We start from the raw sequence: 13,598 nt of genomic DNA, 5'->3' as shown, positions 1-13,598 counted from the left end.
GATTTGTTTTGAAGAGGAAACCCATTATGAGGGTTACAGAAAAATTAGGTTTTAGTTATTTAACACTTTCTGAAATTTCACAAGGTGTGGAGACCAAGCTGGCCTTACTGTAAACAGCACGTGGAGGACACTAAACAAACAGCAGATCTGATAAACCCCACCAGAGCTGTTAAATAAACCATCTAAGATAAAAGTCTTTGGAAGGATCAATGAAAACACCCAAGGCTTCAACCAGCTGGGTTTGCTCTGAGCTACAGACAGAATCAAGAGTTCTCTATAATCACAAGTTTTATAGAGTAATTTCAAGGAAAATATTTTCTGTTTCCACAGATGAAACAGTATTTTTGTACTCTGTAGACAGTTTTGAGCATTATTTTATTAAGATTTTATAAGAAAATACAGTATTTTTCCTGAAGTGCCTTCCTGAATTACTGAGCATGAATGCTTCTCATGAACACATTCTGGGATGAGGTTTTTCTTGTGAGAACACATCGCCCATTTGGTCGTGGAAAACAGGACTTTAGAGCTGCTTTCTGAAAGGCACAGTCCCTGCAGATGGGGCCCACCTGGAACCTGAGAGTCACCTACCCATCTGCCTCCCGGGCACCACCCAGAAGTTCCTGTGCTCCTGCGCCGCCGGGCCCGCCTGGCTTTGCCTGCTTCCCGGGGAAGACGCACACGCTTTGTCTAGTGCCCTCAGGGAGCAGCTTTTTCTTGGTCCTTGAGAAAAATGCCTGTGGAGACCGGGCCTTGCCTCTGGAAGAAGCTACGGGACAATCCGAAGCGATCTCCGGGGATGGCTCCCGGGGAGGCCGGTAGAAGTAGTCATCTTCTGAGATCCAGCTCTTGCTTTTCTGTTGAGAAAGAAGTAAAGACAGAGGTTGCCTTTTGTTTTAGAGTCTTTTAAAAACCACTTCATTTATTTACTTGTTTGTTTGAGACAGGGGCTCGCTCTATCGCCCAGGCTAGAGTGCGGTGGCATCATCATAGCTCACTGCAGCCTCCAACTCCTGGGCTCAAGCGATCCTCCTGCCTCAGCCACCTGAATAGCTGGGACTAAGGGCACATGCCACAACGCCCAGATAATTTTTTTCATTTTTTGTAGAGACAGGGTCTCACTGTGTTGCCCAGACTGGTCTTGAACTCCTGGCCTCAAGCAATCACCCTGCCTCAGCATCCCAAACTGCTGGGATTATAGGCCTGAGCGACCTCACCAGCCGAAATCTTTATCTAGATATGACTCAAATACCTAAAATTGACCCATTTAATATGTACAGTTCCATAGTTTTGGTATATTCACAGAGTTGCCCCCCCACCCCACCCCCGCCCCTCCGCTGCCCTCTTTGCTCCCTAACCTCTAACTCACCAAACCGAGCGGGAGCGGCCGGGGAGGGCTCCTGGCCGCGGCAGCCCCTCAGCCTCGGAACCGACGCCGCGGCCTCACGGCCACTGACAACACCAAGCGGTGCCCGCGGCGCCTGACGTCATCACGTTGGCTCGGCGCTCTGGCCCGCGCCCGTCCCACAGAGCCAATCGCAGGGCCAGAAGGGCCGCGGGGCGGGGTCAGCCCCTCCCGGCAGCCGGCGGTTGGGGCGGGGCCAGCCCCTCGGGGCAGCCGGCGGTTGAGGTGACCCCGAGCCTGTGCGTGGTCTGGGTGGCTCCCGACCTGGAGTGCCAGCCGGGCTCGGAGAGGCGAAGGCACCGTGCCAGGCGGAACGCGTCCGTCCTGCCCGCCTCCCGCAGGCCTGCGTCAGACCAGATCCTGGCTTCTGGGTTCCTCACCTCGCTCGGCCTCTGCATCATCTGCGCGACGTTTGGGCTGTCACCTCACCTCCCTCAGCGGAAAGTGTCGGCTTGTGAGTGGGACCGATTACGCCTGCCCTATCCGTGCCCCACCCCCCGAGGGCATCCGCGCAGCCAGGCTGTCAGGGCCAGACCCAAATTGGAGCCTCAGCCTGGCGCTTTCAGGAAAACATAAGCTTGTTTTGACCACACCTTACCCAAGGGGGCGCCTTGAGGTCCCCTGGGACACTCCCCTGCGGAGACTCGCCCGTCAGCCCCGCGCGGCGCGAAGCTCAGGGGCCTGCGTATTCTCTTCTGGATGTAGTTGTATGTTTCTTTTCCATCGTACAAGTGACATCTCTCTTTCAAAGGAACTCGGAACAAAATGTCTTAAGTAGTCGGCCAGGCGCGGTGGCTCACGCCTGTAATCCTAGCACTCTAGGAGGCCGAGGCGGGAGAATCGCCTCGGTCAGGAGTTCGAAACCAGCCTGAGCAAGAATGAGACCCCGTTTCTACTAAAAATAGAAATTGGCCAACTAAAAATATATAGAAAAAAAAATTAGCCGGGCATGGTGGTGCATGCCTGTAGTCCCAGCTACTTGGGAGGCTGAGGCAGGAGGGTCGCCTGAGCTCAGGAGTTTAAGGTTGCTGTGAGCTAAGTTGACACCACCGCGCTGGGCAACAGAGTGAGACTCTGTCTCAAAAAAAAAAAATGTCACAAGTGGTAAAGGGCAAGAAAGCAGGTGTTGGCAGGACGGTGCCTTGGGCACTTTACACTTGCAGGCCTTGGTCAAATGGAGCCTAGGACCAGAATGTGGGCTCATGTGGGGCCGTGGGGTTGAGCGAGGTACAACTGCAAGCAGATCCTCAAGCTCCAAGGACATCGTCTGGGTGGGGGGTCCTGTGATCCCTCGCCTGGGGGCTGCCTCTTCAGCAATTCTCTTCCAAGGAATGAAAACCTCCCCTCCTCAGTTTTAGGTCAGGTACGTCTGAATATGTTCAGCACAGTTAATGTTAATGTCTGAGCAGGAAGATTGGAAAGAAGCACGTAGAGACAAACTATTCTGATGTTAAACTCATTTTAAACAAGGTGGAGAACAAGGAACTTACTAGGGAAATCCTTTTACCTTGGCAAAAGGATACTGTTTCTGGTCATAATTGGCACAGCAAAATCATAAGTGGCTTGACACAAGCATGCCCTGCCTGTAAATCAAGCACATAACTGCCTTCAGTTATTACACTACATTTGTGCTCAGCTGCTGTCTGCCGGATTACTAGAAGGGAACTCCTAAGTAATCACTTGTCTGCTTTTTAGCAGCTCCTGTCTCCGTGTCTTACCTTACCTCCCAAGGCTCCCAACTTCTCTGAAATGTCTGCAGGCTTATCTACCTCTTCTCATCTTGCTCCATATGCCTTTGCGAAGCTGCATAAAACCATGGATTGTGGTGGGGAGGGTAGAGGAAAGGGAAATGCACACACCAAGTGCACGTTTCCACAGAAGATTTTACAGACGGACGGTGAGCCCACCAGGAAGTCTCCAGATGGGGAAAAAAAGTCACTACCATGTCACTGGAGCAATAATAAAGGCAACTGCAAGGTGCCATGGGACCAGAGGGGAGAACTTGAGAGGCATTGTGGAGAAGGCAACTTTTGATCTAAGCCTTCCAGGTGAATAGAGGAAAGAGCATTGCAGGTGAAGGGACTGCTAGGTAAGTGGCCAGTGGGCAGGAATGCAGGCTGAGCTCTGGGGAGGGTGCTCCCAGCAGTAGAGAGGAAGCTTGGAAGTGAGAAAAGAAAAGGGAAAGGGGAGGGGGCAGACAGACTGCACAAGGTGGGACAGGGGGATGCACTAACAGTTGGAGGCCAGAGCACAAAGAGCTCAAAACACTTGCAAGGGCAGTTCACATCTACTGGTCTGTCAGCTTAGATTTAAAACACTATTCAGAGTTAGTCAAAGCCAGATAGAACTGAAGGCATCAGAATGCCCTGGGGACAGGTCCACAACTCAGATTCCTGAGCCCCCCACCCCAGCCCTAAAGAGTCACTCTAGGATGGGAGTCTAACAATTTGGGCTTTAGGCCTGTAATCCTAGCACTCTGGGAGGCTGAGGCGAGAGGATCATTTGAGCTCAGGAGTTTGAGACCAGCCTGAGCAAGAGTGAGACCCTGTCTCTACTAAAAAAAAAAAAAAAAAAAATAGAAATTAGCTGGACAACTTAAAATATAGAAAAAATTAGCCAAGCATGGTGGTGCATGCTTGTAGTCCCAGCTACTTGGGAGGCTGAGGCAGGAGGATTGCTTGAGCCTAGGAGTTTGAAGTTACTGTGAGCTAGGCTGACGCCACAGCACTCTAGCCTGGGCAACAGAGTGAGACTCTGTCTCAAAAAAAAAAAAAGAATTTGGGCTTGACCTCACCTCTGCTGTCCCCTGTCCTCACCTGAAACAAGAAAATGTGCAAACCCCTGCCTTAAATAATCCTTTTGGCCATTCTTCTGTGGTGTACACAGCTCTTCATCTGTTATCATGGAACTGCCAGCATTCATTCAGTTAGGTAGACGGTCAATTCTTGTTCATTCAGATTTTCTTTTACTCACTACTGTGCTTAACTCTCACCGACTTACTAAATATGATTTATTAATGACTTTTTAAAGATGGAGCAGAGGAACCCTTGCATCTTCTGCAGAGTTGCACTTGCGTCATCACTTGGAACAAGGCAGCCATGGATCTGCAGTGGGTGAGGCAGGAAGCGCATGGATTTTGTGCTGGGGGTGTGGGAGGGTCAGGAGTGGCCAGGGCAGAACGTGTGAGTGGAGAAGCAGCCCCTCCAAGGAACGCGTTTTCTGCGATAAAGGCCGGAGGAGGGCTGTCTTAGGAAATTACTGCTCTCACACATTCTTCTTCTTCTTCTTCTTTTTTTGAAGCAGAGTCCCACTCCGTTGCCCTGGCTAGAGTGCTGTGTCCTCAGCCTAGCTCACAGCAACCTCAAACTCCTGGGCTCAAGCAATCCTCCTGCCTCAGCCTCCTGAGTAGCTGGGACTACATGCATGCGCCACCATGCCCGGCTCATTTTATGTATTTTTTTTTCTTTTTTTTTTTTTTTTTTTTGTTGTCCAGCTAATTTCTTTCTATTTTTTTAGTAGAGATGGAGTCTCGTTCTTGCTCAGGCTGGTCTGAAACTCCTGAGCTCAAAGGATCTGCCCGCCTTGGCCTCCCAGAGTGCTAGGATTACAGGCGTGAGCCACCACTCCCGGCCCACACATTCTTCTTTGCCTTACACCCCCCAGCCCCTCCCCACTAGCTATCCAAGAGTTGGGATTTTTAAAATGAAAACACAAACAAAAAAACCAATGCAAATTTTCCAGCTTCAAAGAGTGGAGAACTCCCCACCAAAACAGGACACACATTCACACAAGAGTTTTAGGGCTTGGGAAGAAAGACAGGACTGGGCCCCACAGTGCAGGGAGGCTCAGCGATCCAGACATTCTGGCAACCTCACTGACCCTATGAGAGGGGCCAGAAGGTGGAGGACCCCCTGTGGGCAGGAGGCCTGTATGTCTTAAATGACTGGTTCTTGATGAACCAGGGGAGAGAGCCCCAGAACAACTGTATTTGATTTAAAAATAGGCCCCCCCCTTGAGGATGATATGTTTTCAGGTTCCCAGAGACTGATTAGACTGGGAAATGAGGCGAGGAAGCCCTGTGAGTCCTCTGCCCACATCACCCTTGTGGGAGTGTTGGCCAGCACCAGGGACTCTGGCCTCAGGCCTGTTTTTCTTTCCTATGGCCCTTGTTACGTGCAGATAAATATTTAACTAGTTACATTTTAATTTCTTACCATATGGGCGGAATTGGCAATGGATACATTTTAGTGTGAGAAAAATAAGTCTCTCATAAGCAATGCTGAGAAGCCATATATAATATATAAAAAATTTATTCACAGGAGGCCTGAGGCGGGCTGGGTCACTATCCTTCCTCCTCTTCAGGCGGGTTCTCACTTTCCTCAGCCTCGGTAGCCGATTCTACTGGTGTGGTCATCATGACTTCGGTGAGCTCCGTGGGATAGGAAGACAATGCCAAGGCTTCTACTCTTTTTTTTTGAGAGAGAGAGACAGGGCCTCACTCTGTTGCCCAGGCTAGAGTGCCATAGCATCAGCCTAGCTCACAGCAACCTCAAACTCCTGGGCTCAAGCAATCCTGCTGCCTCAGCCTCCAGATTAGCTGGGACTACAGGCATGCACCACCATGCCCGGCTAATTTTATTTTTAGTAGAGACAGGGTCTCGCTCTTGCGCAGGCTGGTTTCGAACTCCTGACCTTGAGGGATCCACTCCCTTCAGCCTCCCAGAGTGCTAGGATTACAGGCGTGAGCCACCATGCCCAGCCCAAGGCTTCTACTCTTGAAAGGAGCAATTAAACTTTTTATTATCCCTCATTTTAGATACGACTCTAAATTGTCCCCAGCCGTTTACCCAGCATCCTTGTTGAAAATCTCCTCCTCATCAGAAGATTCCTTGTCGTGCGGCTGCTCTGCCATGTTTTTCTGGTGTGTGGCATTAAGAGGTCTGTACATATCCCTAAGCCAAAGTGCCCAGCTTAACCACCCCTCCTAGAAAAGAGACAGGGAATATTGGTTCTGCATGTTCCCTGCTTTCTGTGGCCACAGCAATGAATCCTCCTGAAATTTGCCTGGCTCTCACTTTGGGACCAGCATCTCCTATGCAGAAATCTGAAAAAGCTCCTTGGGGGAAATACACAAGACAAGTAGTGATTCCTGCCATTTTCCAGGTCTCTCACGATGTAAATCTCTGGCCTTATTAGGACTAAACGTGTACCTTGGTCCATAATCACAGTGAGCAACATCACTACAGACCTGGGATCCTGAAAATAATTCCATGTGTGCTGGATTCCAGAAGCTCCCCATGTCTGTCCAAGAGGGCCCCACAGTGTCACTGGGGAGATCTTTGTGCGTGGCTTGGCATGGAGCATAGGAGGATTTTCAGCCCCACTCACCCCCTTGGCCAAGTGCTCTTGTGCAGTGAACAAAGCGTACAACCATACAGGGCGGAAGTATTTTACTCTCTCCAGAAGCATTTTACATCAGTCCTTTTCCAACTTAGTCCCACATGCAGCATTTGCTTGGAAGTGAGGGATAAAGTGCTTCTATTTTCCTAGAAGCTTTGTCCTATTAGTTGGGTCACATCAAGCAAATGCCTGGGTCTAGCTAGCCAAGTTATCTGTCTTACAGATTTTCATACTGCAGGCTGCCACTGGGAAGTGAGCTGTGAAATCCGTTTAAAGGACAAAATATTCTTTTTGAATATGAACAGAATGGAAACAAATCAGAGTGCATTGTTTTAGAAACTACTTATGTCTACACAGCATATGTGTATTGATTTGTGATATAAAATGCAGCTCACAGCCCAAGGAGAGTATAATCAATGGGGAAGCCCCCGGCTGGAAAGGGACCACTCTCTTTCTGACACTAGCACTGTGACCACAGGACAAGATAATTCCCCTTCTCTGTCTCTATTTCCTTCTGTTGGAACTGTCATCTCATAATTCACAGGAGGTTGAGCTACACCCTCCTGAGGTGGCTCTGGAGGCTGAGTTGGGGCCTCCTGCATGGTTGGAGAAGGTTTAACCTCTCTAGTGTGTTCTGAGGTTATGTTAAATTCCTCGTCCAAAGGTTTCACTGTGACTTCACTCAGGTTTGGATGCTGAGTCTGCACCTGGTCTGGATGTGGAAGTGTCATCTCAGGATGCTTTAAAGATGGAGCTGCAGTTGTCAGGACTATAGAATGTTCGTCCTCTGCAGTCAACACTGGAGTTATGGTAAGCCCCGGGTCCAAAGGTCTAACTGTGACACTGGGCGACATTGGATGCTGAGCTTGATTCTGACCTGGTGTTGGAACTGTCATCTGATAATTCACAGGAGGTTGAGCTACAGCCTCTTTGGGTGGCTCTGGAGGCTGAGTTGGGGCCTCCGGCATGGTCGGAGAAGATTCAACCTCCCTATTAGATCCTGGAGTTAAGGTAAGTTCCAGATCAAAAGGTTGAAGTGTAACTTCAGTCAGGTTTGTATGCTGAGCCTGAACCTGGTCCAGATGTGGCAATATCACCTTAGGGTGTTCTGGAGGAGCTGTAGTCTTCTTCAGGGCTATAGAAGGTTCAGCCTAAATAGTGGGTTCAAGAGTTATGGTAAGTGCTAGGTCCAAAGGCTGAACCATGACACTGAGCGATGCTGGATGCTGAGCTTGATCCTGACCTAGTGTTGGAAGTGTCACCTCTTGATATACTGGACATTGAACTACAACTTCCTTAGGTGGCTTTGGAGGTTGAGTTGGAGTCTCCTGCATGACTGGAGAAAGTTCAACATCTGTATTGGGTTCTGGAGTCATGGTAAGCTCCAAGTCCACAGGTTGAAGAGTGCCTTCAGTCAGGTTTGGATGCTGAGCCCGAACCTGGTCCGGATGTGGAAATGCCACCCAGGGGGCTTTGGAGGTGCTATAGAATGTTCAACCTATATACTGGGTTCTGGAGTTATGGTAAGCCCCAGGTTTAAAGGTTGAAATGTGACACTGGGTGACGTTGGATACTGAGATCGATCCTGACCTGGTGTTGAAACTATCATCTCCTGAGATATTGGGGGTTGAGCTACAACAATTTCCTTAGGTGGCTCTGGAGGTTGAGTTAGAGTCTCCTGCATGGCTGGAGAAAGTTCAACCTCCGTAGTGGGTTCTGGAGTTATGGTAAGCTTCATGTCCAAAGGTTGAAGTATGACAGTGGGCAATGTTGGATACTGGGCTTGATCCTGACCTGGTGATGGAACTGTCATCTCATAATTCACTGAAGGTTGAGCTACAGCCTCCTTAGGGGGCTCTGAAGGCTGAGCTGGAAACTCCTGCTGAGGTGGAGAAGGTCTGACCTCTTCAGTGGACTTTGGAGGACGGCCCAAGGCTTCCTGCTGGGTCCCAGATGGTTCAACCTCCTTAGGGGACACTGGTGGCTCAGATGGGCCTCCTGTTGAACTGGAGAACGTACTAACTCCTTAGGGGGATGTGGAAGCTGAGCTGTGGCCTCTTGCTGGGCTAGAGAAGATCCAAACATTTCAGGGGGATCATGAAGGGGGGAAAAGGGATCAGACTGGGTTGCAGAAAATTCAGCCCGTTCAGTGGAAACTGTAGAGTAAGCAGTGCCCTCCCACTGGACTGGGTAAGGCTCAGCATTTGTCGTGGGCTCTGCTATAGTGATGGTAATCTCCAAATCCACATGTTTAACTGTGGTTTTAGGCAACTTCGAATGGCCTCTGAAAATCATAGACATATCTAGAGGTGAAAATGTCATTGTATGACTAATCGGACTGAAAACTGTATAGGATGCTGGAGGCTGAGTTGTGTGCTGTTGCTGGCCTGGTGAAGGTCCAACACCCACCACCCACCCATCCATTACCACTCTTGAGGTAATGCTAAGGTTTCCGGCTGGCTTGGAGATGGTTCCTCAGGAAGCCCTTCAGGCTGAGTTGGGACCCCTTGATGGACTGGAGAATGTTCATCCTTTTCAGGGAGGTTTGGCTGCTGAATTATAACCTCTTCTTGGCCTTTCAAAGGTTTAAACTGCTGAGGGGACACTGAAGACTGAGCTGGGGCCTCCTGTTGGGTTGGATGGAGACTGAGCTGGTTGCTCCTGCTGGATTGGAGAAGGTTCCACCTCAGGATGTTCTGAAGGCTGAGCCGGAGACTCCAGCTGGGCTGCAGAAGATTCAGTCTCCTTGGTAGGCTCTGAAGTTATGGTAACCTCCACATCCGGAGGTTTAACTGTAACATTGGGCAAGTTATAACGATCAGGTTGAACTGTCACCTCATAAGATGTCTGGGTCATTTATAAAGAAAAATACTAGAACATTAGTTCTTCAACATAAGTTTAAGCTTATACCTTGATATCTCATTTTTATATTTAAGAATGATAATAAAATTAGTGACTAACAGTTCAAAGTTACTTTAACTTCCTAGGTTTTGCTAAGAGTTGACATTATCAGCAGTATATGTAATTGAAACTTCTAGATGAAAGGGAAACAATTCTATAGAAAAATTTTTTAATAAAAATAAGTGTTTCGTTAAAAGATAATTTTGTCTAATTTATGGATTTTTGAAACTACTTTAAAATTTAATATGTAAATAGTCATTAAATATTAAGTAGAAAAAAAAAGAAAAAAGAAAATGCCAAAAAGGTTTGGGAAAAGAAGAAAAAAAATTAAGTGGATATAAAAGTTAAAGGTTATAAAAGGTTTATAAAAGTCTTAACTTACGGTCAAATTGGTAAAAATTAGATGGATTTGTTTAAAAGATTTTATTAACTTTATCATTAACACACTAATACTATGAAATTTGGTTTTCTCTTTTGAACTACATTTTTATATGATATTCATAGGAATAATAAGAGATTTTTTTATTCACCTTTTAATAAACTGCTAAAAGGAAGGGAAGGAAAGAAAGACACAGATTCAGTCTCCTTATTAACTTGTCTGTCTATTAAGTCCTATACATATTTGAGAAACTAAGTCTCCTCTCTCAAAAAATAGGATTTTTGTGTTTTAAAAAAATATTTGAATTATCAGTTTGGCTATAATTTTATAATAACCTGCAATCTTGCTTCATGACAAGTGGCTTATGATAAACAATTTATGACTTCCTGCTATTTAAGCTTTCACTAAAATTTAAAGTTACTAAAAATAAGAATTCTAGTCGATGCATGTAATTCTATATATACAGTGTACCAAAGAATAAGATATGTTTTTAATAAGAAAATTATAAAGGAAACATAATGTGTCTTTATTATACTTTGTTTAATTCAGAGGTTATTTAAAGGTTGAATCAAATAAATTTAGAGGCCGGGTGCGGTGGCTCACGCCTGTAATCTTAGCTCTCTGGGAGGCCGAGGCGGGCAGATTGCTTAATTTCAGGAGTTCAAAACCAGCCTGAGCAAGAGCGAGACCCCGTCTCTACTATAAATAGAAAGAAATTAATTGGCCAACTAATATATATATAGAAAAAATTAGCTGGGCATGGTGGCGCATGCCTGTAGTCCCAGCTACTCGGGAGGCTGAGGCAGCAGGATTGCTTGAGCCCAGGAGTTTGAGGTTGCTGTGAGCTAGGCTGACACCACCGCACTCACTCTAGCCTGGGCAACAAAGTGAGAGACTGTCTCAAAAATAAATAAATAAATATTTAGAAAGGAAATAAAATAAAATTCCACTTGTGAGAAAAAAAGATGTAAATGGCTCACGCCTGTAATCCTAGCACTTTGGGAGGCCGAGGCGGGCGGATTGCTCAAGGTCAGGAGTTCGAAACCAGCCTGAGCGAGAACCCGTCTCTACCAAAAATAGAAATAAATCAATTGACCAACTAAAAATATATATACAAAAAATTAGCCGGGCATGGTGGCGCATGCCTGTAGTCCCAGCTACTCGGGAGGCTGAGGCAGCAGGATTGCTTTAGCCCAGGAGTGTGAGGTTGCTGTGAGCCAGGCTGACGCCAGGGCACTCACTCTAGCCTGGGCAACAAAGTGAGACTCTGTCTCAAAAAAAAAAAAAAAAAAGAAAGAAAGAAAGGTTAAACAGAAAGAATCATGTAAAGAAAGGATCTTGCATGGAATTTTTTTTTCCTAAAATGACTGGTTATTTAGAAAAAGGGAATGTTAGGACAAAACATAGTTTTTAGACATGTTTTGTAGATAGTGTGTGGTACGTACAGGTTGAGATAAAATTTATAAAAGGTTTCCCCTTAATGTGACCCTTGAAAAAAAAAAGAAAAAAAAAATTTATAAAAGGAAATTTATTAAGGAATTTTATATGGGGTCCAGTTGGCTATAATTAAAAAATTTTTTTTGGCTAAAACAAAGATCTCTGTAGATATTAATTTACTCCTAATGAAATAACATAGTGTACTCATTTGATTCTATAACGTGTTTCCTTTTTAATTAAAAAAAAATCACACTACAAAGGTTTTTCTTTAAATTTTGGTAATTGACCTAAAAGAAGCAAAGATTTCATGCTTTATCAGTTAATCCCTGTACTCTCTTTGTTAGGTTTTGACTAACTAAAAAAAAAAAAAAAAACTTTAAAAGGGTTAAGGATTACATCCATGTAACTATCACCTTTAAAATCTTTGATGACTAGCTCTCTTGATTAAATAAATGACTCTTATTTTATAGTGATTTGTGATTGTATTTGAACAAAAGTTTTTAAAGCCTTTTATATCTGACAAAACTTCCGAAATTTAAATTTTAAATCCAGCCTTTTGACCTTAAACTAGCTTTTTTTATATTAGGGTCACTGAAAGTCTAAGACAGACATTAGATTTATTTGGTGTATCAAAACCATCCAGGCAACATTGTCAAATATGAAATGGCATTTAACTTTCTTTGGACTATACTTGTATAAGTATGTTATTAATATATGTTCCTTTATTGTAAAATATTAACATGTCTTGGTGTATGTTATCAGTAATAGTTATGGTTATTATGTAAACTACTATATGCCATAAAAATAACCAATTTGGTTTGTCAATTATCTCTAACCATGGCTAGTCCAAGTTTTATCATCTTTAGAAAATTACTATTTTACTTTGATTCATCTCAGAAAGTGGTTCTTTCTGGCTAAGTCCAAAGTTGGCTTCTTCAAGTAAAGTCGTGGAAAGGACTGACAAATTCACTTGAATACTGGTTTCTGATAACTTTGGAGATTATATACCATTGAACTGAAACAAAACAAACTTCCAGGACTTTAATTTTAATTAGAAAACTGATGTGACCATGAGTATAGCTAACTCAACCTCATGAGGCTGAACTAAATTTTCATAAAAAGATTTTTTATTTAAAACATTACTAATTCTTTTGTTTTGTTTTCCAGAGTCTTGACAAATTTTAAGTAAATACCAAGTTTACCAATCTCTGGGACCTAGAACCATGGGATCTGCCAAAGCCCTGTTCAAATATCCTCCCTCTAGGCCCAGGGACTATCGCGGAAGAGGGGGGCGCGTGAGATTGTAAGGGCCAATTCCGAGGGATGGATTTAGTTTTTAGATCCTCCAGATCAAGGAGGAGCACACAGAAGCCTAAAGGAATACTAAATGAAATACTCTGTCTTTTCAGGCCACATGTTGCAGATATCCATCCCAATCATAAAATTTTTTTCCTGCTTCCTATAGACTTAGAACTTCCTGAATATCATTTTTCTAAGTTATAGATTTATACAAAAGGAGATATGAGTAATTTATCAGCCACCTTAGTATAAATTACCAAAGAGACTAAAATATTATGACGCAATAAAAGTCTCTAAATTCCCTTAGCTTAAATATTAATGTTGCTTATATTTCCTAAAAGTCTACCACTAAGCCCAAGAATATAATAGCTCAATACTTATAGGTAAATTAGTTTTATAACCTTGCCTTTGACATTTTGAATTTTACTCTTATGTCATCTAGAAGATTTTAAAGTGTTAATGAGTGTCTGTCTACCTCCAGTCCTGTTTGGCCTAAAATATTTAATTGGCTATAAGCCCCCTTTCGGCTCTTCAGTCCTCTTGGCCACAAGGGTCCCACCGAGGGACTGGATGGACCCAGGGCAGGTAGCCACACCACCCTGGCAACGGATGGGACAAATAAGAGTTTGGCCATAAATGCTGCCTCTGACAGATCTTGGCCAAAAGCGGGGGAATTATGAACTAAAATAAAATTTTAAGGCTCACCTCCCCCACCAGCAGCTGACTGAATGGACCCCCTAGTGGCCATAGGAGTATCCTAAAACCAAATTGCCTGCCAGG

General features: G+C 45.0%; 2 long non-coding RNA genes across 2 annotated transcripts; one reads left to right on the top strand and one right to left on the bottom strand.

Moving 5' to 3' along the window:
- Positions 1-358: 358 nt before the first annotated feature.
- Positions 359-1,825, bottom strand: LOC105861640 (uncharacterized). The gene is made up of 2 exons (XR_001149633.3): positions 1,367-1,825; positions 359-854 (listed from the first exon to the last, which is right to left on the bottom strand). It is a non-coding gene; the product is annotated as an uncharacterized LOC105861640 (long non-coding RNA).
- LOC142861968 (uncharacterized) lies at positions 1,811-9,904 on the top strand. Its single transcript, XR_012913103.1, has 4 exons — positions 1,811-2,109; positions 6,219-6,340; positions 7,489-7,612; positions 8,633-9,904. It is a non-coding gene; the product is annotated as an uncharacterized LOC142861968 (long non-coding RNA).
- The last annotated feature ends 3,694 nt before the right edge of the window (positions 9,905-13,598 follow it).

Source organism: Microcebus murinus, chromosome 18 (genome assembly GCF_040939455.1).
Source record: "Microcebus murinus isolate Inina chromosome 18, M.murinus_Inina_mat1.0, whole genome shotgun sequence".
Lineage (NCBI taxonomy): Eukaryota > Metazoa > Chordata > Mammalia > Primates > Cheirogaleidae > Microcebus > Microcebus murinus.
This window is presented reverse-complemented; position numbering and strand designations above follow the sequence as displayed.